This window comes from Camellia sinensis, unplaced genomic scaffold, assembly GCF_055761805.1.
Source record: "Camellia sinensis isolate YWXY unplaced genomic scaffold, ASM5576180v1 Unanchor4, whole genome shotgun sequence".
NCBI classification, from domain to species: Eukaryota; Viridiplantae; Streptophyta; class Magnoliopsida; order Ericales; family Theaceae; genus Camellia; species Camellia sinensis.
The window spans coordinates 7244946-7258009 of NW_028129277.1; positions in this window are offsets into that span (position 1 = coordinate 7244946).

Genomic DNA, 13064 nt, shown 5'->3' on the forward strand with positions numbered 1-13064 from the left:
GCCACTGTGCAGGACAATCCGTATAGGTGTTCGAGTGTTCGAACCGTAATGCGCAAGAAATGGTACGGAAACCCCGTATTTACATATCTGCCACTGTGCAGGAGAATCCGTATAGGTGTTCGAGTGTTCGAACCGTAATGCGCAAGAAATGGTACGGAAACCCCGTATTTACATATCTGCCACTGTGCAGGAGAATCCGTATAGGTGTTCGAGTGTTAGAACCGTAATGCGCAAGAAATGGTATGTAAACCGCGTATTTACGTATCTGCCACTGTGCACGAGAATCCGTATAGGTGTTCGAGTGTTCGAACCGTATTGCGCAAGAAATGGTACGGAAACCTGTATTTACATATCTGCCACTGTGTAGGAGAATCCGTATAGGTGTTCGAGTGTTAGAACCGTAATGCGCAAGAAATGGTATGTAAACCCCGTATTTACATTTCTGCCACTGTGTAGGAGAATCTGTATAGGTGTTCGAGTGTTCGAACCGTATTGCGCCAGAAATGGTACGGAAACCCCGTATTTACATATCTGCCACTGTGCAGGACAATCCGTATAGGTGTTCGAGTGTTCGAACCGTAATGCGCAAGAAATGGTACGGAAACCCTGTATTTACATATCTGCCACTGTGCAGGAGAATCCGTATAGGTGTTCGAGTGTTAGAACCGTAATGCGCAAGAAATGGTATGTAAACCCCGTATTTACATATCTGCCACTGTGCAGGAGAATCCGTATAGGTGTTCGAGTGTTCGAACCGTATTGCGCGAGAAATGGTACGGAAACCCCGTATTTTCATATTTGCCACTGTGCAGGACAATCCGTATAGGTGTTCGAGTGTTCGAACCGTAATGCGCAAGAAATGGTACGGAAACCCCGTATTTACATATCTGCCACTGTGCGGGGGAATCCGTATAGGTGTTCGAGTGTTCGAACCGTAATGCGCAAGAAATGGTATGTAAACCCCGTATTTACATATCTGCCACTGTGCAGGACAATCCGTATAGGTGTTCGAGTGTTCGAACCGTAATGCGCAAGAAATGGTACGGAAACACCGTATTTACATATCTGCCACTGTGCAGGGGAATCCGTATAGGTGTTCGAGTGTTCGAACCGTAATGCGCAAGAAATGGTACGGAAACCGCGTATTTACATATCTGCCACTGTGCAGGAGAATCCGTATAGGTGTTCGAGTGTTCGAACCGTAATGCGCAAGAAATGGTATCTAAACCCCGTATTTACATATCTGCCACTGTGCAGGAGAATCCATATAGGTGTTCGAGTGTTCGAACCGTAATGCGCAAGAAATGGTACGTAAACCCCGTATTTACATATCTGCCACTGTGCAGGAGAATCTGTATAGGTGTTCGAGTGTTCGAACCGTAATGCGCAAGAAATGGTATGGAAACCCCGTATTTACATATCTGCCACTGTACAGGAGAATCCGTATAGGTTTTCGAGTGTTCGAACCGTAATGCGCAAGAAATGGTATGTAAACCCCGTATTTACATATCTGCCACTGTGCAGGAGAATCCGTATAGGTGTTCGAGTGTTCGGACCGTAATGCGCAAGAAATGGTACGGGAACCCCGTATTTACATATCTGCCACTGTGCAGGAGAATCCGTATAGGTGTTCGAGTGTTAGAACCGTAATGCGCAAGAAATGGTATGTAAACCCCGTATTTACATATCTGCCACTGTGCAGGAGAATCCGTATAGGTGTTCGAGTGTTCAAACCGTATTGCGCAAGAAATGGTACGGAAACCCTGTATTTACATATCTGCCACTGTGCAGGAGAATCCGTATAGGTGTTCGAGTGTTAGAACTGTAATGCGCAAGAAATGGTATGTAAACCCCGTATTTACATATCTGCCACTGTGCAGGAGAATCCGTATAGGTGTTCGAGTGTTCGAACCGTATTGCGCCAGAAATGGTACGGAAACCCCGTATTTACATATCTGCCACTGTGCAGGAGAATCCCTATAGGTGTTCGAGTGTTCGAACCGTATTGCGCAAGAAATGGTACGGAAACCCCGTATTTACATATCTGCCACTGTGCAGGACAATCCGTATAGGTGTTCGAGTGTTCGAACCGTAATGCGCAAGAAATGGTACGGAAACCCCGTATTTACATATCTGCCACTGTGCAGGAGAATCCGTATAGGTGTTCGAGTGTTAGAACCGTAATGCGCAAGAAATGGTATGTAAACCCCGTATTTACATATCTGCCACTGTGCAGGAGAATCCGTATAGGTGTTCGAGTGTTCGAACCGTATTGCGCGAGAAATGGTACGGAAACCCCGTATTTTCATATCTGCCACTGTGCAGGACAATCCGTTTAGGTGTTCGAGTGTTCGAACCGTAATGCGCAAGAAATGGTACGGAAACCCCGTATTTACATATCTGCCACTGTGCAGGGGAATCCGTATAGGTGTTCGAGTGTTCGAACCGTAATGCGCAAGAAATGGTATGTAAACCCCGTATTTACATATCTGCCACTGTGTAGGACAATCCGTATAGGTGTTCGAGTGTTCGAACCGTAATGCGCAAGAAATGGTACGGAAACCCCGTATTTACATATCTGCCACTGTGCAGGGGAATCCGTATAGGTGTTCGAGTGTTCGAACCGTAATGCGCAAGAAATGGTACGGAAACCGCGTATTTACATATCTGCCACTGTGCAGGAGAATCCGTATAGGTGTTCGAGTGTTCGAACCGTAATGCACAAGAAATGGTATCTAAACCCCGTATTTACATATCTGCCACTGTGCAGGAGAATCCATATAGGTGTTCGAGTGTTCGAACCGTAATGCGCAAGAAATGGTACGTAAACCCCGTATTTACATATCTGCCACTGTGCAGGAGAATCTGTGTAGGTGTTCGAGTGTTCGAACCGTAATGCGCAAGAAATGGTATGGAAACCCCGTATTTACATATCTGCCACTGTACAGGAGAATCCGTATAGGTTTTCGAGTGTTCGAACCGTAATGCGCAAGAAATGGTATGTAAACCCCGTATTTACATATCTGCCACTGTGCAGGAGAATCCGTATAGGTGTTCGAGTGTTCGAACCGTAATGCGCAAGAAATGGTACGGGAACCCCGTATTTACATATCTGCCACTGTGCAGGAGAATCCGTATAGGTGTTCGAGTGTTCGAACCGTAATGCGCAAGAAATGGTACGGAAACCCCGTATTTACATATCTGCCACTGTGCAGGACAATCCGTATAGGTGTTCGAGTGTTCGAACCGTAATGCGCAAGAAATGGTACGGAAACCCCGTATTTACATATCTGCCACTGTGCAGGAGAATCCGTATAGGTGTTCGAGTGTTCGAACCGTAATGCGCAAGAAATGGTACGGAAACCCCGTATTTACATATCTGCCACTGTGCAGGAGAATCCGTATAGGTGTTCGAGTGTTAGAACCGTAATGCGCAAGAAATGGTATGTAAACCGCGTATTTACGTATATGCCACTGTGCACGAGAATCCGTATAGGTGTTCGAGTGTTCGAACCGTATTGCGCAAGAAATGGTACGGAAACCTGTATTTACATATCTGCCACTGTGTAGGAGAATCCGTATAGGTGTTCGAGTGTTAGAACCGTAATGCGCAAGAAATGGTATGTAAACCCCGTATTTACATTTCTGCCACTGTGTAGGAGAATCCGTATAGGTGTTCGAGTGTTCGAACCGTATTGCGCCAGAAATGGTACGGAAACCCCGTATTTACATATCTGCCACTGTGCAGGACAATCCGTATAGGTGTTCGAGTGTTCGAACCGTAATGCGCAAGAAATGGTACGGAAACCCTGTATTTACATATCTGCCACTGTACAGGAGAATCCGTATAGGTGTTCGAGTGTTAGAACCGTAATGCGCAAGAAATGGTATGTAAACCCCGTATTTACATATCTGCCACTGTGCAGGAGAATCCGTATAGGTGTTCGAGTGTTCGAACCGTATTGCGCGAGAAATGGTACGGAAACCCCGTATTTTCATATTTGCCACTGTGCAGGACAATCCGTATAGGTGTTCGAGTGTTCGAACCGTAATGCGCAAGAAATGGTACGGAAACCCCGTATTTACATATCTGCCACTGTGCGGGGGAATCCGTATAGGTGTTCGAGTGTTCGAACCGTAATGCGCAAGAAATGGTATGTAAACCCCGTATTTACATATCTGCCACTATGCAGGACAATCCGTATAGGTGTTCGAGTGTTCGAACCGTAATGCGCAAGAAATGGTACGGAAACCCCGTATTTACATATCTGCCACTGTGCAGGGGAATCCGTATAGGTGTTCGAGTGTTCGAACCGTAATGCGCAAGAAATGGTACGGAAACCGCGTATTTACATATCTGCCACTGTGCAGGAGAATCCGTATAGGTGTTCGAGTGTTCGAACCGTAATGCGCAAGAAATGGTATCTAAACCCCGTATTTACATATCTGCCACTGTGCAGGAGAATCCATATAGGTGTTCGAGTGTTCGAACCGTAATGCGCAAGAAATGGTACGTAAACCCCGTATTTACATATCTGCCACTGTGCAGGAGAATCTGTATAGGTGTTCGAGTGTTCGAACCGTAATGCGCAAGAAATGGTATGGAAACCCCGTATTTACATATCTGCCACTGTACAGGAGAATCCGTATAGGTTTTCGAGTGTTCGAACCGTAATGCGCAAGAAATGGTATGTAAACCCCGTATTTACATATCTGCCACTGTGCAGGAGAATCCGTATAGGTGTTCGAGTGTTCGGACCGTAATGCGCAAGAAATGGTACGGGAACCCCGTATTTACATATCTGCCACTGTGCAGGAGAATCCGTATAGGTGTTCGAGTGTTAGAACCGTAATGCGCAAGAAATGGTATGTAAACCCCGTATTTACATATCTGCCACTGTGCAGGAGAATCCGTATAGGTGTTCGAGTGTTCAAACCGTATTGCGCAAGAAATGGTACGGAAACCCTGTATTTACATATCTGCCACTGTGCAGGAGAATCCGTATAGGTGTTCGAGTGTTAGAACTGTAATGCGCAAGAAATGGTATGTAAACCCCGTATTTACATATCTGCCACTGTGCAGGAGAATCCGTATAGGTGTTCGAGTGTTCGAACCGTATTGCGCCAGAAATGGTACGGAAACCCCGTATTTACATATCTGCCACTGTGCAGGAGAATCCCTATAGGTGTTCGAGTGTTCGAACCGTATTGCGCAAGAAATGGTACGGAAACCCCGTATTTACATATCTGCCACTGTGCAGGACAATCCGTATAGGTGTTCGAGTGTTCGAACCGTAATGCGCAAGAAATGGTACGGAAACCCCGTATTTACATATCTGCCACTGTGCAGGAGAATCCGTATAGGTGTTCGAGTGTTAGAACCGTAATGCGCAAGAAATGGTATGTAAACCCCGTATTTACATATCTGCCACTGTGCAGGAGAATCCGTATAGGTGTTCGAGTGTTCGAACCGTATTGCGCGAGAAATGGTACGGAAACCCCGTATTTTCATATCTGCCACTGTGCAGGACAATCCGTTTAGGTGTTCGAGTGTTCGAACCGTAATGCGCAAGAAATGGTACGGAAACCCCGTATTTACATATCTGCCACTGTGCAGGGGAATCCGTATAGGTGTTCGAGTGTTCGAACCGTAATGCGCAAGAAATGGTATGTAAACCCCGTATTTACATATCTGCCACTGTGCAGGACAATCCGTATAGGTGTTCGAGTGTTCGAACCGTAATGCGCAAGAAATGGTACGGAAACCCCGTATTTACATATCTGCCACTGTGCAGGGGAATCCGTATAGGTGTTCGAGTGTTCGAACCGTAATGCGCAAGAAATGGTACGGAAACCGCGTATTTACATATCTGCCACTGTGCAGGAGAATCCGTATAGGTGTTCGAGTGTTCGAACCGTAATGCACAAGAAATGGTATCTAAACCCCGTATTTACATATCTGCCACTGTGCAGGAGAATCCATATAGGTGTTCGAGTGTTCGAACCGTAATGCGCAAGAAATGGTACGTAAACCCCGTATTTACATATCTGCCACTGTGCAGGAGAATCTGTATAGGTGTTCGAGTGTTCGAACCGTAATGCGCAAGAAATGGTATGGAAACCCCGTATTTACATATCTACCACTGTACAGGAGAATCCGTATAGGTTTTCGAGTGTTCGAACCGTAATGCGCAAGAAATGGTATGTAAACCCCGTATTTACATATCTGCCACTGTGCAGGAGAATCCGTATAGGTGTTCGAGTGTTCGAACCGTAATGCGCAAGAAATGGTACGGGAACCCCGTATTTACATATCTGCCACTGTGCAGGAGAATCCGTATAGGTGTTCGAGTGTTAGAACCGTAATGCGCAAGAAATGGTATGTAAACCCCGTATTTACATATCTGCCACTGTGCAGGAGAATCCGTATAGGTGTTCGAGTGTTCAAACCGTATTGCGCAAGAAATGGTACGGAAACCCTGTATTTACATATCTGCCACTGTGCAGGAGAATCCGTATAGGTGTTCGAGTGTTAGAACTGTAATGCGCAAGAAATGGTATGTAAACCCCGTATTTACATATCTGCCACTGTGCAGGAGAATCCGTATAGGTGTTCGAGTGTTCGAACCGTATTGCGCCAGAAATGGTACGAAAACCCCGTATTTACATATCTGCCACTGTGCAGGAGAATCCGTATAGGTGTTCGAGTGTTCGAACCGTATTGCGCAAGAAATGGTACGAAAACCCCGTATTTACATATCTGCCACTGTGCAGGAGAATCCGTATAGGTGTTCGAGTGTTCGAACCGTAATGCGCAAGAAATGGTACGGAAACCCCGTATTTACATATCTACCACTGTGCAGGAGAATCCGTATAGGTGTTCGAGTGTTAGAACCGTAATGCGCAAGAAATGGTATGTAAACCCCGTATTTACATATCTGCCACTGTGCACGAGAATCCGTATAGGTGTTCGAGTGTTCGAACCGTATTGCGCAAGAAATGGTACGGAAACACTGTATTTACATATCTGCCACTGTGCAGGAGAATCCGTATAGGTGTTCGAGTGTTAGAACCGTAATGCGCAAGAAATGGTATGTAAACCCCGTATTTACATATCTGCCACTGTGCAGGAGAATCCGTATGGGTGTTCGAGTGTTCGAACCGTATTGCGCAAGAAATGGTACGGAAACCCCGTATTTACATATCTGCCACTGTGCAGGACAATCCGTATAGGTGTTCGAGTGTTCGAACCGTAATGCGCAAGAAATGGTACGGAAACCCCGTATTTACATATCTGCCACTGTGCTGGAGAATCCGTATAGGTGTTCGAGTGTTCGAACCGTAATGCGCAAGAAATGGTACGGAAACCCCGTATTTACATATCTGCCACTGTGTAGGAGAATCCGTATAGGTGTTCGAGTGTTAGAACCGTAATGCGCAAGAAATGGTATGTAAACCCCGTATTTACATATCTGCCACTGTGCAGGAGAATCCGTATAGGTGTTCGAGTGTTCGAACCGTATTGCGCAAGAAATGGTACGGAAACCCCGTATTTACATATCTGCCACTGTGCAGGAGAATCCGTATAGGTGTTCGAGTGTTAGAACCGTAATGCGCAAGAAATGGTATGTAAACCCCGTATTTACATATCTGCCACTGTGCAGGAGAATCCGTATAGGTGTTCGAGTGTTCGAACCGTAATGCGCAAGAAATGGTACGGAAACCCCGTATTTACATATCTGCCACTGTGCAGGGGAATCCGTATAGGTGTTCGAGTGTTCGAACCGTAATACGCAAGAAATGGTATGTAAACCCCGTATTTACATATCTGCCACTGTGCAGGACAATCCGTATAGGTGTTCGAGTGTTCGAACCGTAATGCGCACGAAATGGTACGGAAACCCCGTATTTACATATCTGCCACTGTACAGGAGAATCCGTATAGGTGTTCGAGTGTTCGAACCGTAATGCGCAAGAAATGGTACGGAAACCGCGTATTTACATATCTGCCACTGTGCAGGAGAATCCGTATAGGTGTTCGAGTGCTCGAACCGTAATGCGCAAGAAATGGTATCTAAACCCCGTATTTACATATCTGCCACTGTGCAGGAGAATCCATATAGGTGTTCGAGTGTTCGAACCGTAATGCGCAAGAAATGGTACGTAAACCCCGTATTTACATATCTGCCACTGTGCAGGAGAATCTGTATAGGTGTTCGAGTGTTCGAACCGTAATGCGCAAGAAATGGTATGGAAACCCCGTATTTACATATCTGCCACTGTACAGGAGAATCCGTATAGGTTTTCGAGTGTTCGAACCGTAATGCGCAAGAAATGGTATGTAAACCCCGTATTTACATATCTGCCACTGTGCAGGAGAATCCGTATAGGTGTTCGAGTGTTCGAACCGTAATGCGCAAGAAATGGTACGGGAACCCCGTATTCACATATCTGCCACTGTGCAGGAGAATCCGTATAGGTGTTCGAGTGTTAGAACCGTAATGCGCAAGAAATGGTATGTAAACCCCGTATTTACATATCTGCCACTGTGCAGGAGAATCCGTATAGGTGTTCGAGTGTTCAAACCGTATTGCGCAAGAAATGGTACGGAAACCCTGTATTTACATATCTGCCACTGTGCAGGAGAATCCGTATAGGTGTTCGAGTGTTATAACTGTAATGCGGAAGAAATGGTATGTAAACCCCGTATTTACATATCTGCCACTGTGCAGGAGAATCCGTATAGGTGTTCGAGTGTTCGAACCGTATTGCGCCAGAAATGGTACGGAAACCCCGTATTTACATATCTGCCACTGTGCAGGAGAATCCGTATAGGTGTTCGAGTGTTCGAACCGTATTGCGCCAGAAATGGTACGAAAACCCCGTATTTACATATCTGCCACTGTGCAGGAGAATCCGTATAGGTGTTCGAGTGTTCGAACCGTATTGCGCAAGAAATGGTACGAAAACCCCGTATTTACATATCTGCCACTGTGCAGGAGAATCCGTATAGGTGTTCGAGTGTTCGAACCGTAATGCGCAAGAAATGGTACGGAAACCCCGTATTTACATATCTACCACTGTGCAGGAGAATCCGTATAGGTGTTCGAGTGTTAGAACCGTAATGCGCAAGAAATGGTATGTAAACCCCGTATTTACATATCTGCCACTGTGCACGAGAATCCGTATAGGTGTTCGAGTGTTCGAACCGTATTGCGCAAGAAATGGTACGGAAACCCTGTATTTACATATCTGCCACTGTGCAGGAGAATCCGTATAGGTGTTCGAGTGTTAGAACCGTAATGCGCAAGAAATGGTATGTAAACCCCGTATTTACATATCTGCCACTGTGCAGGAGAATCCGTATAGGTGTTCGAGTGTTCGAACCGTATTGCGCAAGAAATGGTACGGAAACCCCGTATTTACATATCTGCCACTGTGCAGGACAATCCGTATAGGTGTTCGAGTGTTCGAACCGTAATGCGCAAGAAATGGTACGGAAACCCCGTATTTACATATCTGCCACTGTGCTGGAGAATCCGTATAGGTGTTCGAGTGTTCGAACCGTAATGCGCAAGAAATGGTACGGAAACCCCGTATTTACATATCTGCCACTGTGCAGGAGAATCCGTATAGGTGTTCGAGTGTTAGAACCGTAATGCGCAAGAAATGGTATGTAAACCCCGTATTTACATATCTGCCACTGTGCATGAGAATCCGTATAGGTGTTCGAGTGTTCGAACCGTATTGCGCAAGAAATGGTACGGAAACCCTGTATTTACATATCTGCCACTGTGCAGGAGAATCCGTATAGGTGTTCGAGTGTTAGAACCGTAATGCGCAAGAAATGGTATGTAAACCCCGTATTTACATATCTGCCACTGTGCAGGAGAATCCGTATAGGTGTTCGAGTGTTCAAACCGTATTGCGCAAGAAATGGTACGGAAACCCTGTATTTACATATCTGCCACTGTGCAGGAGAATCCGTATAGGTGTTCGAGTGTTAGAACTGTAATGCGCAAGAAATGGTATGTAAACCCCGTATTTACATATCTGCCACTGTGCAGGAGAATCCGTATAGGTGTTCGAGTGTTCGAACCGTATTGCGCCAGAAATGGTACGAAAACCCCGTATTTACATATCTGCCACTGTGCAGGAGAATCCGTATAGGTGTTCGAGTGTTCGAACCGTATTGCGCAAGAAATGGTACGAAAACCCCGTATTTACATATCTGCCACTGTGCAGGAGAATCCGTATAGGTGTTCGAGTGTTCGAACCGTAATGCGCAAGAAATGGTACGGAAACCCCGTATTTACATATCTACCACTGTGCAGGAGAATCCGTATAGGTGTTCGAGTGTTAGAACCGTAATGCGCAAGAAATGGTATGTAAACCCCGTATTTACATATCTGCCACTGTGCACGAGAATCCGTATAGGTGTTCGAGTGTTCGAACCGTATTGCGCAAGAAATGGTACGGAAACACTGTATTTACATATCTGCCACTGTGCAGGAGAATCCGTATAGGTGTTCGAGTGTTAGAACCGTAATGCGCAAGAAATGGTATGTAAACCCCGTATTTACATATCTGCCACTGTGCAGGAGAATCCGTATGGGTGTTCGAGTGTTCGAACCGTATTGCGCAAGAAATGGTACGGAAACCCCGTATTTACATATCTGCCACTGTGCAGGACAATCCGTATAGGTGTTCGAGTGTTCGAACCGTAATGCGCAAGAAATGGTACGGAAACCCCGTATTTACATATCTGCCACTGTGCTGGAGAATCCGTATAGGTGTTCGAGTGTTCGAACCGTAATGCGCAAGAAATGGTACGGAAACCCCGTATTTACATATCTGCCACTGTGCAGGAGAATCCGTATAGGTGTTCGAGTGTTAGAACCGTAATGCGCAAGAAATGGTATGTAAACCCCGTATTTACATATCTGCCACTGTGCAGGAGAATCCGTATAGGTGTTCGAGTGTTCGAACCGTATTGCGCAAGAAATGGTACGGAAACCCCGTATTTACATATCTGCCACTGTGCAGGAGAATCCGTATAGGTGTTCGAGTGTTAGAACCGTAATGCGCAAGAAATGGTATGTAAACCCCGTATTTACATATCTGCCACTGTGCAGGAGAATCCGTATAGGTGTTCGAGTGTTCGAACCGTAATGCGCAAGAAATGGTACGGAAACCCCGTATTTACATATCTGCCACTGTGCAGGGGAATCCGTATAGGTGTTCGAGTGTTCGAACCGTAATGCGCAAGAAATGGTATGTAAACCCCGTATTTACATATCTGCCACTGTGCAGGACAATCCGTATAGGTGTTCGAGTGTTCGAACCGTAATGCGCACGAAATGGTACGGAAACCCCGTATTTACATATCTGCCACTGTACAGGAGAATCCGTATAGGTGTTCGAGTGTTCGAACCGTAATGCGCAAGAAATGGTACGGAAACCGCGTATTTACATATCTGCCACTGTGCAGGAGAATCCGTATAGGTGTTCGAGTGCTCGAACCGTAATGCGCAAGAAATGGTATCTAAACCCCGTATTTACATATCTGCCACTGTGCAGGAGAATCCATATAGGTGTTCGAGTGTTCGAACCGTAATGCGCAAGAAATGGTACGTAAACCCCGTATTTACATATCTGCCACTGTGCAGGAGAATCTGTATAGGTGTTCGAGTGTTCGAACCGTAATGCGCAAGAAATGGTATGGAAACCCCGTATTTACATATCTGCCACTGTACAGGAGAATCCGTATAGGTTTTCGAGTGTTCGAACCGTAATGCGCAAGAAATGGTATGTAAACCCCGTATTTACATATCTGCCACTGTGCAGGAGAATCCGTATAGGTGTTCGAGTGTTCGAACCGTAATGCGCAAGAAATGGTACGGGAACCCCGTATTCACATATCTGCCACTGTGCAGGAGAATCCGTATAGGTGTTCGAGTGTTAGAACCGTAATGCGCAAGAAATGGTATGTAAACCCCGTATTTACATATCTGCCACTGTGCAGGAGAATCCGTATAGGTGTTCGAGTGTTCAAACCGTATTGCGCAAGAAATGGTACGGAAACCCTGTATTTACATATCTGCCACTGTGCAGGAGAATCCGTATAGGTGTTCGAGTGTTATAACTGTAATGCGGAAGAAATGGTATGTAAACCCCGTATTTACATATCTGCCACTGTGCAGGAGAATCCGTATAGGTGTTCGAGTGTTCGAACCGTATTGCGCCAGAAATGGTACGGAAACCCCGTATTTACATATCTGCCACTGTGCAGGAGAATCCGTATAGGTGTTCGAGTGTTCGAACCGTATTGCGCCAGAAATGGTACGAAAACCCCGTATTTACATATCTGCCACTGTGCAGGAGAATCCGTATAGGTGTTCGAGTGTTCGAACCGTATTGCGCAAGAAATGGTACGAAAACCCCGTATTTACATATCTGCCACTGTGCAGGAGAATCCGTATAGGTGTTCGAGTGTTCGAACCGTAATGCGCAAGAAATGGTACGGAAACCCCGTATTTACATATCTACCACTGTGCAGGAGAATCCGTATAGGTGTTCGAGTGTTAGAACCGTAATGCGCAAGAAATGGTATGTAAACCCCGTATTTACATATCTGCCACTGTGCACGAGAATCCGTATAGGTGTTCGAGTGTTCGAACCGTATTGCGCAAGAAATGGTACGGAAACCCTGTATTTACATATCTGCCACTGTGCAGGAGAATCCGTATAGGTGTTCGAGTGTTAGAACCGTAATGCGCAAGAAATGGTATGTAAACCCCGTATTTACATATCTGCCACTGTGCAGGAGAATCCGTATAGGTGTTCGAGTGTTCGAACCGTATTGCGCAAGAAATGGTACGGAAACCCCGTATTTACATATCTGCCACTGTGCAGGACAATCCGTATAGGTGTTCGAGTGTTCGAACCGCAATGCGCAAGAAATGGTACGGAAACCCCGTATTTACATATCTGCCACTGTGCTGGAGAATCCGTATAGGTGTTCGAGTGTTCGAACCGTAATGCGCAAGAAATGGTACGGAAAC